Source organism: Neolamprologus multifasciatus, chromosome 6, assembly GCF_963576455.1.
Source record: "Neolamprologus multifasciatus chromosome 6, fNeoMul1.2, whole genome shotgun sequence".
NCBI classification, from domain to species: domain Eukaryota; kingdom Metazoa; phylum Chordata; class Actinopteri; order Cichliformes; family Cichlidae; genus Neolamprologus; species Neolamprologus multifasciatus.
The window spans coordinates 21227896-21244344 of record NC_140444.1 but is presented as its reverse complement, the minus strand read 5'-3'; the positions used below and the strand labels follow the sequence as shown (position 1 = coordinate 21244344).

General features: G+C 36.3%; 1 protein-coding gene across 1 annotated transcript in view; it reads right to left on the bottom strand.

Moving 5' to 3' along the window:
- ctnna2 (catenin (cadherin-associated protein), alpha 2) overlaps window positions 1–16449 on the bottom strand; it is a 331385-nt gene that overhangs the window by 177589 nt on the left and 137347 nt on the right. The window lies entirely within an intron of this gene.

Sequence of the window (16449 nt, the reverse complement as noted above, 5' to 3'; positions counted from 1 at the left end):
GAGCTTTTACTGGATCGACAACATTCAGTGAACATTAGAGAGGAAAGCATCTATGGATGGGTTATTTGCACATTCAAAGCGGTCTTGATAGGTATGATAGGAAAACAAAAAGTCTGTTTTTAACTTGAACTATTTCTGATCAATTTACCTGTAAATAATGCCAAAATGTGAACACATTATTTACATCTGTTAAAGACAAATCTGAATGACAATTTTTGTAAGGCAGTGTGATGAGAAAATAAATAAAGGTTGTTGTTTTTTTTAACTCCATCTGTTAGTGATCATTTTACATGTAAACAATGCCAAGATGAGAGCGCAGGACTCACAGTTTATAGAGACAAATCTGTATGACAGTTATTTCAGTTATTTCAATGTTTGTGATAAAAATCATAATAAAGAAATAAATCAATTAATTAGAAACCGAAAAGTGAATATTTTTCACTGCAAGTGTCCTTCAATACACTCTTTTGACCATCTCTGGTGTGTTTAATAATTATGACTTGAGAAGCTGAATGCAGAGTTTCAAAAAGGCTAAAATTATGCAGCTCAAAAAGAATTTGGACGCAAAAGCCTAACAACGATCAACCAATAAATAACTGTTCTTATCATACTCATCTTCATGATTACCATAATATATTAATTGTAGTGTATTTATGTCTCTATATCTATTCTCAAACTGCTTCTAAATAACTGTTTTTCAAGTAATTCAAATGTAACGTTTACACGTACGGACATTACACGTACATTTTCATTGTCACCTGAGGGCTTACGTTTTAACAACTATTGTCTATGTGCCACGCCTTTCACATTTCAGACCATTGACTGAGGGTGAAACAGCCACAACAGATGGCAGAAAGAGGGGAATCTTTCCGCATGTTTGAATGCTACATCCAGAGGACCATGATCGACACAAAAGGCTACACGCAGTCGCTTTGAACAGCAGTTTTAGTCTATACTTGTTTGTGGTAAAATATTGCTTTGTCTTTTAAGTTCATCTAAATTTCAAAGTTTACACTTAAAACTCCCTATTACTGATATGAATGCAAGAGTTAACGTGTTTGACCTGTAACAAAATATTAAAATCCACATGCTTTTCTCTTTTAGTGATAGTGTAAACATGTACTTTTAGGTTTCAAAATCATAATTAGTAATAATTTAGTAGTAATTAAGCTATTTAGGCTTGTAATTCATAGATTCATTTACAAATAGCAGAAAAGATATGTATAACAATTAATGTAAATAGGGCAGAATAGTCAGACACGATTACGGATTTAAAAAAAAAAGTAATAATAATGTTGAGTGAGTGGTCTTGTAATTCAAAATATATTTTCTTCTGGCTTGTAATTATTAATCTTGACATGATTGCCTCTACAACAGCAACACAACCCGACACAAGGGTAGCTTTGTTTCAGAAATCATCCACACAAGGATGGCAGCAGTACAAACACCGCACGTGCTACCTGACAAAAGAATATGATTTCATCTGGGTGACTTGGCTAATAGGCAAATTCTTTAAAATAGAGTGACATCCTTAAAAAAGACTAAGTAGCAAACAGCATTGTCTTAAAATCTCTGAAGGACTTTGTTCTGGCCCAAGAGAAGGTCACATATAACAAGGCCATGTTCACCATGGCGACAAGAGAGTAATCCCATCAGTGTGCATCAGCCTGTCTTATTGTGTTTATCTGCAGGGTTTTCAGCTCTGGAACACTCCACATTGATTGCTGTCCATGAGCAAATCCTGGTGTCACAGCAGGTAAAACAGTAAAGCATTGCAATCCCTCCTTCATGGTGGAAAACAAAGAAAAAAAAACCCCACACAACACAAAGAAATAAAAAACACAACATTTAGTGTTGCTATATAAAAACAAAGCCCCAATTTGACTTTTCTCTGCTTCACAAGTACTGTTGCTTCTTTTTGTATGTCAAAATGACTTTCTCCTACTTTTATTTGTGCTAGAAAAAAAACATCTTTGAGATATCATGAGTTTCTTTATTGAGTCCATCACATGCTCACTTCATCTTTATTGAGATGAAGTGAGCATGTAATGACTTCACTGGATGTGGAGAGAGAGATGATGGTTTGCATCAACAAAGCATTGCCTAAAATAAAATGTATGTCTTTAAAATATATTTGTTTTCACATTTAAATATATTTAATAGATGCAAATGGGAGACAAGCCTCTATGATTTGTTTTTTATTCATCTATATTGTTTGTAGGGCTTTTTTTGCTTGCCATGTCTTGTCATTGGTAATTGCAATCTAAATGGGGGACTCTCTCAAAAATAAAAAGATTTCTCTACTAAATAAACTCATCAGCATCAAAATTGTATATGTGCACCATCTCTGTAATTAAATATTTAGTCCCCCTACATCTATATGCCTGAGTGCTCTTGTCTTAATTGCAATGAACACAAGAGTGAAGCCAAGGAGAGGGCAAAATAAGGCTGACAGATGTTTTGATTTTCAACAAATAAACATGTAAATGGGATTTCTGGAAAATGTGTCACCATAACAAGGCAAAAGCTGTGTCAATATAACATTTAGGCTTGGACAAAAATAATATTTGGTTTACCTGAGCTTCTTAACTACAGTTTAATTCAACTAGCACCATCTGTTTTCTAACTTGTCTTTAATTTTATAAAGACCTCAATTTTACTCCAACTTTCATAATAAAACTATAGATAACTAGGGATGGGTACCGGTATCCGGTGCCATTATGGCACCGGATACCAGACCGAAACCAGACCGAAAAGCAGCGCACATTTCGGTGCTTTATTTCAGTGCTTTTTTCCCCCTGAGATGTCACACACTTTGGATTCTAGCCAATCATTTTACCTTTCCAAGGATAATAGGCGGGCCCAGGTACGTAAGTTCTTTTAGAGCAGAGCTACAGATTCAGATTAAAAATGCCCAAGGCGAAGCGGTCTAAGTCTGGCTGTACTTCAGTGTTTTTTTTTAAAGCCGAGAAATGCACCGTACTTGATAGCTTGCTGCGAGACCTCACACGGAGGACATCTACTGCGGGTGGGTTGCCTGTTATCGGACCCAGAGTTAGCAACATCCCCCAAGAACCTGAAGAGTAGAGTCCTAGCCCCTAGCCCTGCCAGTGTAGCAGAAATGATGACGGATGATGATGGCAGCAGCAGCCGTTCTTCTCTGGGTGAGTAGCTTAATGTTGTTTGTGCATAATTTACGTTGAGTAGGCTAACCACGTTATTACATTAATGCAGTAAGGTGAACTAGCAAACACCGTTGTAGTTACATGCAGCTGTCTTCTTGTTTGATGGCAGATACTCCCTTCACCCTGGACAAAAAAGGCTAATATGACCAAAGAAAAAGTGGGAAACAGCTAAACATGAGAGGTTTTTGGACAAAGTTTGTGTTTTTTCCATTTTCTAAGCACTGCTTCCAGCCAAGAGTGATACCATATATGCCCTATAGCTGCAGAAAAGGCTAACATTGTTATCTTTTTACAAAAAAACAGCTAAACATGAGAGGTTGTTGGACAAAGTTTGTGTTCTTCATTCTTTAAGCACCGGTTCGAGCACCGTTTAAGCACCGGCACCGTTTCAAAAGTACCGGTTTGGCACCGGTATTGGATAAAACCTAAACGATACCCATCCCTATAGATAACAGAACACAAGTCAGATGAAAACGTATATAAAAGAACATAATACAAAATAGATTATGGATCCTGACTGTTCAAGACGCCTAAAATTGGCTGGTCGAATGTGTAAGCACAATCAGTAAGTACCCTTACACATGCTAGAACACACGAAAAACTTTAATCCCCCAGTGCAAAGCTAAATAACCCCCGCCCAGACAAAAGATAACCACGGGGTATGAACACCTAATCCGAATCCATGTCATGCACATCAGCTCACCGCTGCCGTTAATTTATACTCGGACTGCAGGCACGAGTTAAAAACACAAAACAGCAACTATCATAAAAGGGGCCAGTGGATAAAAGTATTCCCATCTCAAAGAAATTTGAAGTCAGGTGGGGCAAAGTATTCATCTTGGCTTGTACTGATGAATCCTCAGATTTGTGGCAGCAACAGGCATAACCATTACTCTTCCTTCACTCCCCAGTTACTATGATGTATTACTCAGACTGGGGACAGTAACTGAGCCCTTTGTGTTTCATTAAGAATGAAACATGGAGTTATAGTAAAGATGGGATTTCTGGATTTCACTGAACACACAATGTAAGAAATGCTCAATAGTTGCTTGCTTAATAAAATGCAATATGATGACATAATCCATCAAGATATTACATTTTCTCTAATCTACTAGAAGTAACAGTTATCAAGTAATTTGTAGGCCTATCCCTTAAACCGCATGGCAGAATTGGTACTAAGATTATTTTAAGAATGACAAACATTATTATTTTTATTTGTTATTATGATTATGATTATTATTATCATCAAGTTCTCTCATTAGTCACTCGTGATGCTCCGATTCAGTTTGTTGAACCTAAATTCCTATTAACAATCATCACCAATGACAGGGTATGCTGACATGAAGTACCCCCCACCTCCCCATACATACTGTATAATTTGCTCCTGATGTTGTGTCTTGTCCTTGTGTGAAAATCCACTTGTTAATGAAATGCCATTCAGTGTTGTTTGCAGCATCTTTTCTTATTAGGCAGAACTAATAGAAGCAGCAAAAACACCTGTCTACACCTGTCTGTGACTCTAGCTGGATATGAACCTACCGGCTGAAAGTAATTTCAATCTGGGATTTAAAATGAGACAGACAGAAAAAACAGCAAAATCCCATTATATGTCAGAATTATACTTTCCCATACGGACGTGAAAAGACAGTTTATCCTGAAATATAAAATAATGGCTGTTAGATTAAGAATAAACAAGACTTGCGACACTGTCTAGACTGGACATTGCTGATTAATGAGGTCTTACAAGAACACATACCGGTCTCAGATGAACACCTTTGCCTTGAATACCTTTAGTCACACATATACCACTTAGTAAAATGTACTGTGTAAAATAAAGGGCAATAAACATTAAAAACACACATGAAGACACATTAAAGCCTTCATCCTCATACCAAAAAGCATGCTTTACTGTTGAATGGCCAGTGACTTTAAAGTCCTGAAAAGGGTCTTTAAAGTTAGTGTTGCAATAGTTAACAAGGCTCATTAGAAATTCTAATTTGGTCTTTAAAGTCAAGTCGTGGCATCTCTGCAGGCCAGCTGTATTATTTAGGCAATTAAAAGTCTCTTCTTCACGTGCCACAGAATGAAAACAATTAGCACAAGACAAAAAGCCCCACTTATCTCACTGCCGGTAATCTGTTTGTGTGACATTTAGTAAAATGTATTTAATATATGAAATTTTAAATAACTGAAGCATGCATAGGTCTGAATTAGACACTGGAACCAGGAAATATTAAAAACTAAAACAGCTTCACAAACTGCCATTCTACCACAACAACATAATAGAGAGACCTAAGTGTTAAATATAAAAATGACAAAACGGACATGAGCCATCCCCCATGAGAATATGCGAGAATTTCTTTTTCTTCTCAGTTTGCCATCTAAGTGTTAATGTGAAAAATAACAGGATCTGGGAGGACTCCGAACTCCCACAGTTATAAGGGTGAACAATGACACTCTGTTTTAATTGCAATCATGATCTAAGAGCTGAGAAGATTAGAGAAGATGGGAGCATGACAAAAACAAAACAAAACATCATAATGACACAGGTACACACACACCTGTGGGAAGCTTTGCTGACATCTCATTGTGTTTCCACCTTAAATCCGTGTGCATAGTGGACAAAGCATATTTGCCTTTGTATTTGCCCGTGAAAACAAATGTCCAAAATCTATGAAGTGATTAATGTGGTGTCTGTTTCTTACATCATGACCCGTAATTATTTTTGCTGGTTTTGATTGTCTTCAAAAATGTCACGCTTTGTGCTCTGAAAATATACTATCCAAGTTGTGTTAATTTGGGTTAATTAACAGTGTCTTAATTTATCAGTTTCACTTTAACATTGCTCAATTTGTGGATAAGGTTTTTTCTATATATTGATTTTTTAAAAATTTAAAGAATCAGTTACAACAAATCTAGTGAAAACATCATCTATTTTTCTGCCAACTTGTTTGCCTCACAAGCTCAGATTTACAGGGCTCCGCCCATCAGAGCCTGCTCTGTAAAGACTGAAAGGTTGCTACAACATGTGGCCTGCAGACCTGCAGCACCCAGCCTGTGACTGCAGATAAGTAGCAGTTCAACTTACATCTGCTCCTTTTGATCAAAGTTATTGGTACTCTGAATTGATCAAACTGATTATAAGCCTATTTAGTAACGCAAAGGTATGATTAACTTTGCTCTTTATATGTTGGTGAACTGAGAATTAAAATCCCCCTTTTACTTCTTTTTTTTTAACCCTTAGCCATAAAAGGTGATTGGGGGTATTGCTGTTACTACATCAGGCGGACACCCAACTTTGTGAATGTGATAACTATTGGATGAGGCAACGAAGCATTGAAGTATTTGGAAATTCATAACATATGTGCGTTTCTACTATATATATATATATATATATATATATCCAAAGAAAACTAAAACAATAAGAAAAATACTGCTTCAAGAAAACTCTGTCTTCTGTCTTCGACCTTTGAGGTCGAACTGACTGAAATTTGAACTATTTTGAGGCATATATAATATATAAATATATATAAATATACACACACACACACACACACATATATACTATATATATATATATATATATATATATATATATATATATATATACTATATATATATATATATATATATATGTGTGTGTATGTATATAACATATACACAAACACACACACACACACACACACACAACACATATATATATATATATATATATATATATATATATATATATACATAGATGTTGCAATATTTTACCACTAAAGTACTCATTTGCTCATCAGTTTATGGCCCTTGCAACATCTGGATACATAGGCATTTAATACAATTCTTCTTCCTGTTGTATGTAGACAACCGGAACATGAACCCACTCATTCAAAGTTGTGGCTATTCTGCTATTCTTTTTATAAATACCACTTCAAAAATTAAAAGTTACAAAAAAGCATGTATGTTCTGCTTCACAAAATTAGCTAACAGTATGTAACTTAATTACTTGAACTGAAAATAAAAACAAATCAAATCTGTGCCTTTTAGGTTTGAACATTGCCGTTCCATGGTGAAAACGCTGGACCAGTTTCATTCAAAATGTTGCTTCTAACATCTAAAAAGGATAGTTCTTTTAATGGAGGTTTTCAACATGTCTACCCATCTAAAAAAAAAAAAAACACCAACATTTTGCAGCCTACCAAGTAATATTCTTTTCTTTATTTATTCATTTTAGACAGGCTTCAGTAGATTGAATTTTAATATTAATAAAAAAAGACAGCTGGAGTGAAGTCAACCTTTAACATTTATCAGATACACTGAGCTTCTCACCTTACTTACATTTTGATGCTGGCATTCATCAGTTTAACCTTTTTAAAGCATATCTTATTTTAAGGTGAGCAAAAGGCAAGCAAGCCCCTAGAAGGAAAAGAAAGTACTTCAAGACAGTTTGACAATTGAAATGTCCTGAAGAGTAAAGCAGATGAGGTGCAGTAAAAACTTTAAGCTCTACCTCTATCCTCACAGTCACAGATCCCTCAAGCACACATTTGGAGAAGAGAAGGCCAAACTTCTAGCACCACAACTTATCTTAATAATTTTACACTAAGAGGTATCATACATATTTTTTAATTACAAATCACTTCCACAGGAAATTCTCTACTGTGAAAAATTCGCCCTTGAACACCTACTAAATAAATAAAGCAAAGTCCCCTAATTAAACAAGAAGTGCCTCTCATGCAATACGCATGATGGCTTTCTTTATCTCTGAGCCTTTTAGGGGAAAGTGTGCCTTAAGTCTTTTATGAAAATCTGTTTTGAAGACTGTGAAAACACAGACATGTAGTAATAAATGCCCACTTAAAGTGCAACAAAAAGTCAGCTTCACCCTCGGGTCATTTGCAAAGCACTTGGCTTTTAAGTTTAGCTTTAATTATAGATTGGACAACAAGGTCGTCACAGTAGGAATCAGAATAAAGTGATTTCTATCTATTCTAAACATTCTTATTTGCATTGCAGTTCCTTGAAAAATAATAATTCCATGACTGCAATGGACAGCTGCCAATACAAATATTCTGTAACTCAACAGCAAAAGAAAAATGGGAGAGGCTCCAGCCCTTGGCGACCCTGAATTGGGTAAGTGGAAGAAAATGGGTAGAGGATGGATATATGAATAGATGGATGGATAGATTCATTGCATAGATGCTTATTCTCATCAGAGAGATGAGAGTAGCCAAATGTGTGAGGCATAGATACTGAATTCAGTTGTGCATAGAAACAACTGTTCGTTCAGTAAATTTCACATGAAAAGAATCTTTCTGTTAGATCCATTACACATTTATAGTATTTTTTTAAGGTCAGGTTACCTGTAGTGTTTTAGGCACATTTCTCTTTTTTTCACCCTATTAGCTATCACAATAAGTTGTTGTTGTGATTACTTTTACATATGATGCTTTTCAGAATGATCCCCAAAGGTGAGTTTTAGAAGTGAACTGCACCAGACAAGGTCAGTGAAGAAAGGACCAAAAACCGTGATCAGACATGTCCAGAATAGTGCAGCCTGGACACCTCTGTGAGAGTTTCTATTGTATTATATTTTATGTGGCACAAGTTTCAACTGGACACAGTTGTATATACAGACAGGCAAGCCCAGGATACAACTATCCATGTGAATAACATTAAGCTAAAACTGACCTATGTTATTAACCTATCCCCGTATTTGTGGGGATAGGTTAATTGATTAATCCAAATTGTCCATAGGTGTGAATGTGGGAGTGAATGTGAGCACGAATGGTTGTCTGTCTCTGCTTGTTAGCCCTGCGACAGACTGGCGACCTGTCCAGTGTGTACCCTGCCTCTCGCCCTATGATAGCTGGGATAGGCTCCAGCGCCCCCCGCGACCCTGAAAAGGACAAGCGGAAGCGAATGGATGGATGTAAATAATCGGTTTATCAGAAATGTTTTAAAACACTATATTCTTGGACAGGCAGTCACTAAGACTAACAGTGCATTGTTTTAAAACAACTCGTAGTATGCTTTATGGTATATATTTCACTGCCTACAATTAAGACATGTTCATTATCCGTTTATGTAATTTCCCCCACCTTTTTGCAATAATGTTACAGACATGATAGAAGATGACTCTTTAGGCACCTTGGTGATTGTGCAAAAAGTCTACAATATGACAAGCAGTGTGCACATTTTTGTTTCATAGCTTTGCTATTGTGCTGACTCAAAACGTGGCAATTTACAGTGCTTCCTTTTTAAGAAGAATTAAGAAAGGAGGCTGAAGAAATACAGTAGCTTTTATGAGGTGTGGTGCAGACCTTGACTGTGAGTCATAGCTGACATGGTCACAAAGCTACAAAGTATGTTCACATTCTGTACTTCATCAGTGTGTGGGTCTTCATTTGGTGTAATATTTCCTTAAAACATTCCCTTGTTTGTGTCTGTAATAATAAATTGCTAATTCATTTACAATCTTTTGAAAATGTGACGGCATCATTTCCATAAGCCAGTTATTCTGGGTTGTGTAAAAGCCATTGAAGTTACAAGGACTGTGCTAAACAAGCTTATACTTAGCATAAAATACCAATTTGGACTGGACTAACTTTGCAAAGAAAGAGGTCTGCTTGAATGGCCAGACTGATCAGATGACTCATAAGAGACCATAAAGACCTTATTCAGATTTGCTAATCTATTATATATGCAATGCAAATCAAAAACACAGAGCTTAATCTGTTCTTATAATGCATAATTTCAGAGCACAAATCAGGAGAGTGGCTGGCTGTCGGTAGGAAAAAAGGTCAGAAATTCAAAATAATGGATGCAAAACACTGACAAAAAGGGATTTTAATTTGAGACTCACTCAAAGCAATAAGCACCTTTGGATTTGTTATTATGGCACAATGTTTATTAATGTGTTTATTCCCTGGCTTAAACACCAAATCATGCGCCCTGATTATTATATTATAGAGGGACAGACAGCTGGAACCCTGGTTATGCTTTATCCCTTTCGACAGCACAGACTAGTGGAGATGAGATGTTAGTTATGCTCAGGGGATTAAAGAACATGCATTAAGGCACACCACATTTAAATGTAAATATTTGTTAGAAACACTTCATATGCAACATAAAAAACAACTATAGCTTCCGTGACAAGTCTAACAATAAAAATATTTTTTTTAAATGTGAAAAGTGATCATTTTATCTCGCGCCATGTAAAATACAGGTGTTCATATAATATGTGGTTTTGGATCATTTGAGGTTTAAAATGCTTTATTAATACTGCAGTGTTCCACACACTTGGTTACAAAGTGACACTAAATCAGGCATTCTGTCAGTGTCAGCACTGAACCAGATGACTGATTCCCATCTGATGGAAGCATCACTTTCAAAAATAACCCAATATACATCGCTCATGTGGGACCTCTTACACACTAAAAAAGGAATAGCTGCTTCAAATCAGCAGGGATACTATTCAAGGCCTTCAACTTCTGTTGGAGTTTTAGTCTGATACATTAAGGCAGGTTCTATTTTTTCTTCTTTTTTTTTTTTACTTGAGACTTGGCCAGGAAGATCAGCTGAATACAAAAGAGGAACAAAAGGCGACTCAAAATCCATGTAAGGATTAAGATGAAGAATCTAAACAATAAGTAGCCAAGTGGGATTGATGATAGTGTCACAGTTTTGGCCAATTCGCAGCACTGAGCAGACTATTAAATGATTCCACTAGCATTACAACATGCAACTGACAATATTTAATCTGTTCAATTGTTTTAAACCAGCCAGTCTTCTAAAGCTTATGCTTCAAAGGAAAGTGATCTAACACGTGCCATAGAATATTTTCCATCTAAGACTGTATAAGTAACCCTGGAGGGGAAAAAAACAAACCACCAATCTGAAAGTTAACATCTGCTAACATCTAACATCTTAAGAAAAAATTAATTTTTTCTTAAGATGTTAGATGTTAGCAGATGTTAAGAAAAAAATATTTTTTACATTTTTTATTTTTACATTTTTCCAAAACATATTTCTTAGCAAGCTAAATGGTGTTTAGTCATTTGCACTACCTCATCATATTTTCCTATTTATAATAAGAATAAATAGAAGTGCTTAAAACTGTACCACCAAAACATGCTTCCAAATGCTTTATGATGTCCTTTTTCTAACCATCTGACAAACAGAAATGTCTGTTTTGTTTGGGCAAATGGAACCTCCAGAAAAACAAATAGGTAAAAAAAAAAAAAAAAAAGGTATTTTTCTTTCAGTGCTGGTGATTTTCCCTTAGCTCTGTTCAAAACATCTGAGGGGAGTGGGACCATCATTTCCCCATGCCATCACAATTTGTATGAGTTTGAATTTAAAAGTAGGTGACATTAATAAATATGCACAGATGCCAATTAAGCCATTAAGTGACTAAAAGCATATTGGGCATACAATTAATTTTTGCCTGCGTAATTTTGTATTCTGAGTCTATCTGACCATCCGTTTTTTTTTTTTTTTAAATACTTTGCAAACCAACAAAAACAGGCACTATTATTTTCTTGGTGTATTCACACATCAAGCCACCCTCCGCCCCAAAAAACAACAGGGAATGTTTAAAAGGAAAAACAGAGCAAAACCTCTTTTTTTGTCTGACACAGGATTACCCAAAGACGATGAGCTGTAGGGCAGAACCACCAACTTTTATTTAAGAAATGAGTCTTGGATTCTTGGGGACTTTTAAATGTAGAGGTCACTAAAGAGGTCTCATATCTCCCGTTATAATTCTTAAAAAACAAAGAAACAAAACACACAAAAACAACCTGAAGGCTTCCTGCCACAACAACTTAACAGCCTCCAGTTAATATCAATATCTCCCATGTGCAGAGATATCATGAGATCCCTGCATATTTCAATAAATGAGACGATCCCGGCGGAAATTGGCAAAGTATTTGTGTTGCTTCCAGCTCCGTGTTATTAGAGAGAATAATTTAGACCGAAGAAGTTGTGTAATCTACTTTGCAAACATTTTGTTTAATGCCGTGAGAGTCTGTTTATAATGATGCTTAACAAACATCATACAGTGACTGTGCATACTTGAAACAGGCCTTCAGGAATTACCCTTTTTATATAAAAACAACTGAATCATTTCTATAAAAATGTCAACAATAACAGAGCTACTAGTCTCTGTTTTTGACACAAAACCAGTTTCCTAAATAATATCTGAATCATCCATTTGCGCCATGTCTCTATAAACAGAGATTAAAATGAATGGACTGATGGACTGAAAAGATAAATGACTAGAACAGACATTTACCTTTGAGTGTAATTACAGAGTGCATATCTAAAAGCGCATGCAGAAAAAGAAACAGAAGAAAAACATAAGTAATTTTGCAAATTGCATCAGCACCCTCCCCATTAAATAATATAATCCAAAGGTAGGCGGTCAAAATTATGACTGCCACCAGCCAAGGTGTGGGCTGTGAGAGCCATGTGCTGTTTCCTTTGGTGATTGAAATTTTAATTACAGTGTACATTTCTCTTAATAGCAAAAAACTTCATGAAATCCATTACCAGAGTTTGAACAACAAAACCTTAACAGTCTTCTTTAATTACTGACATTTTAATTAGTCAGGCAAATGTTATAAGTTGATATAAGCCAAGATTGAAATGAATGGCGGCAGATTCCTTTGCTGCCCTAATAAAACAAATCAAGAGGGCACGAATTGTAAAGAGAAGACTTGATTTAAAAACACAACATAACACAACATAACGCATAACACACGCAAGAGGACTTCACTGATGGAGAAGGAGAAACCAAGACAACATTAGTGTATTAAAGTCTTACCCCGTAAAATCTGATTCTGTTACCAAAATCTCACATGACTGCATATCCCCCCCTGTCATGGACTGTTCTACTGTTAATAGCAAAGAAAGCAGTGACTCAATGTGAAATTAAATAGCACAAGAGTATAAAGGCATTCCACTGCCAGTCATTCAAAATCAAAGCTTGATATAACTAAATGGGACAACACAACTCCACTTATCAACTGAAAATAAATTTGAAGGTGCTGTGAACCGTTACACACAATGAGTCTTGAAATTCAGTCTCATGTTTGGGAAAGCACATGATAATCCCAGAGAAGGAAAAACAGAGCAAAACACAACCTTTTCCTATAGATAAGGGAGTTCTCATACATCTTTAATGCAATGCTGCTTGTGATTGCCGATGACATATATAAATGTCACTGTGTTGGTAAAACAGTCTCCACAAAGATCCCAAACAAGGTGTTCTCTTCATTCTCACACAGTCCTCATTTCAAAACTGGAAACCAATCTGGGTCACATGATCTCTGAGCTTCTGACATCAATAAAAACAGTGCTGTTGTTATAACAACAACATTTTCTAATCATGCTCAGACATTTGTGGGGAAGAGGGTCACATTTCAATAGTCCTTACCTTCAGAGTTCTATCAAGAGAAAAGTGGCCCAACAACTGTTACTGTTTTAGTATAAATACTATTAGGAGTCCTGTGACCTGTGGCATATTTTGTGGAATATGTAACCGAGTTATTAAATAAAATAAGGCCTTATTCTACAAAACAGTCTAATCAATCAACAGCACAATGCATCTTTTCATTAATCAATCCATTGTTAGAGACTCGTTTGAAAAAAGCAGCTGCAGGGTGACTCTCTTGACTCATTTTGACTCTTTCTCATTGACTGAGAAATATGCCGTGATTTGTCAAGCAGACTTTGAAAAGTTTCCTTTCTATGATATTATCACTTTTTGACAGTTGAATAAAAGTACAAATTTTAAAAGCAATGACCTGACCTGGAAAAGGAAAATGAGTGTAATCAAAAATGTCAAAATGTACAGCCAAGGCTAAGACCAGTGTTGGGAAGGTTACTTTTAAAATGTATTCCATTACAGATTACAAAATACATGCCCCAAAATGTATTCTGTAACGTATTCCGTTACTCGATGAGAGTAACGTATTCTGAATACTTTGGATTACTTAATGTATTATCATGCTGCTTACAACTACGTGAATGTACTATTGCTGTGATTTATTACTGCTACTGAAGGTCCGCGGCTCCGAACCGTAGTAAAGGGACCTCTGGCTAATACGGTGGGTTCTGTGTCGGGCTCATAGCCGAAAAATAGCTTTACTTTGTTGTCTGGGTCAACTTTGCTTGCGAGAGACAGAGAGAGGCGTCGAAAGACTGCTCCAAGGGAACTTATTGTTTTTGGAGGAAAACACGAACACAGCGTACAGTCGAGTCTTAATAGCTTACTTAGAACTGGGCTCGTCAGGTACTCTTCTTGGCTGCAGTGGTTATTATTATATTTACATGCTTCCAGCTCCCGTTTTTGCTGGATGACAACTCGTACTTTTCCTTTTTTCTCCCTCCCTCGCTCACAGACACATAACGTGTATGGCAGTCAATTCTCCCTGCAGCACGGACTACGCTGCCTATGATGCTACATTCTTTAGAGCTATACCTGTAGCATTCTGCCTATTAGCTTAGCACAACAACAACAAAAAGGCCTCTCTCATCCAGGAAACACACAGAGAGAGAGCATCACCCTGTAACCATGGCAACCGTAACGCTACCGCCTGGAACAACAGAACATAGCTGTCAAACAAAACCCAAACAGTCCTGACCCACTACAATATGAAACAGGGAAGTACCGCCGTGTAATCCATTTATTTCAACAAAGTAACTGTATTCTAAATACCACCTTTTTAAATGGTAACTGTAACAGAATACAGTTACTCATATTTTGTATTTTAAATACGTAACGGCGGTACATGTATTCCGTTAATCCCCAACACTGGCTAAGACACATGTCTTCCTATTCCTTAACAACACCTGTTTTTTGTTACTGTAAGAACAATTAAACTGTAACCATTGTGTAAGCAAAATTACATCACAATGATAAATATTAAGATGGACAAACACTTGTATATCATTTGAAAATTCTCCCCAGTATTTTAACCCAAAAAGTAAGAGACGTGGAGACTGCATCACCCTTCCAGATGCTGTTTGACCTCCACAGATGTGTTACTACATCTTGCATTATGCTCATGCTAAATCGTTACCAAAATTCACATGCAGACATACAAACACCTGATAAACCCATGTGAAACTATTCAAAGCTACCTTTGTGGTAGTTAATGTAACACTAGATGTTTGCCTTCATGATACACATGCACGCACTTAAGTGAAGTGAAAACAATAACAGCTACAAAATAACAGCTGGTTTATTAAAGGTGGCTCCTGTAGCGCCCACAGGAAAGCTGTGCTTCTGTATACAACACCCAAAATGCTCCTTTGTTTGCTGTGGATGAGAAGGAAACACTGCAGCTCATAGCATTTGTCAGTGCTGGTCAACATATTGAAAGAGTGGGTGATTAGATCCACGGAGCTGATTTTCACACAGCAGCAACCTGATTCTCCTTTAGCGCAGCTAGCTAGCACTCTCATTTTGAAAAATGCCAGAGCATTTACTACAAAGAACACAAAGAAATTACAAAATATAAAAATGAAGCACACAACTTTAACTAAATCAAAATTTCTGTTACACAAGTATATGCTAATCAATCTCCGTTCCTTTTGGATAAAAACTGGTTTATTTGTTCTTTCCTTTATTACTTTTTCAGGGCTGGAAAATGCAATGTATAAATTCCATGATTTTTTCAGGCTGTCTATGAAAACAGTGCCATTGATATGCAGATAGTAATGGTCTATGATCTATTATGATGACAAGACATAACATTTCAAAACCTTCAAAACAAAGGGAATTCCACTTGACTCCAAAGTCAGTCTCACTCTTCTTTAAAAGATAATACAATAACAGTGTTCATAATGAACAAAGAAAATGTAAAAACTGGAAACTCTGCTTTAATGATAGCCAGGTTACACACTTAACTCTTACTGCCTGAACTAAGCTTGATAATCTATGGATTAAAATCATAGAGGTTTCAAACCACCCAGGTATTAACCAAAAAAATGAATACAATGAAATAATAACGATTGGCTCTCTGGGCACACAGAGAACAGATTGCCTGATTCTAATGCAAGTGTTATTCTTACCTAAGTACACTGTGCATGAGTGTTTCCAAAGCATTTCAGGAGTATTAAACTGTCTGTGCATCAATTAACATATTAATTGGAAGGAAAGAAGAAAGATGTGAGCTACTGTTCTAAGGCTAAAGAGGCATTTTGGCCAGGCCTTTGCAGCTCCAAATGAGGGTGCATCATTTGAAACGGCGCCAGATCATCTGGTCAT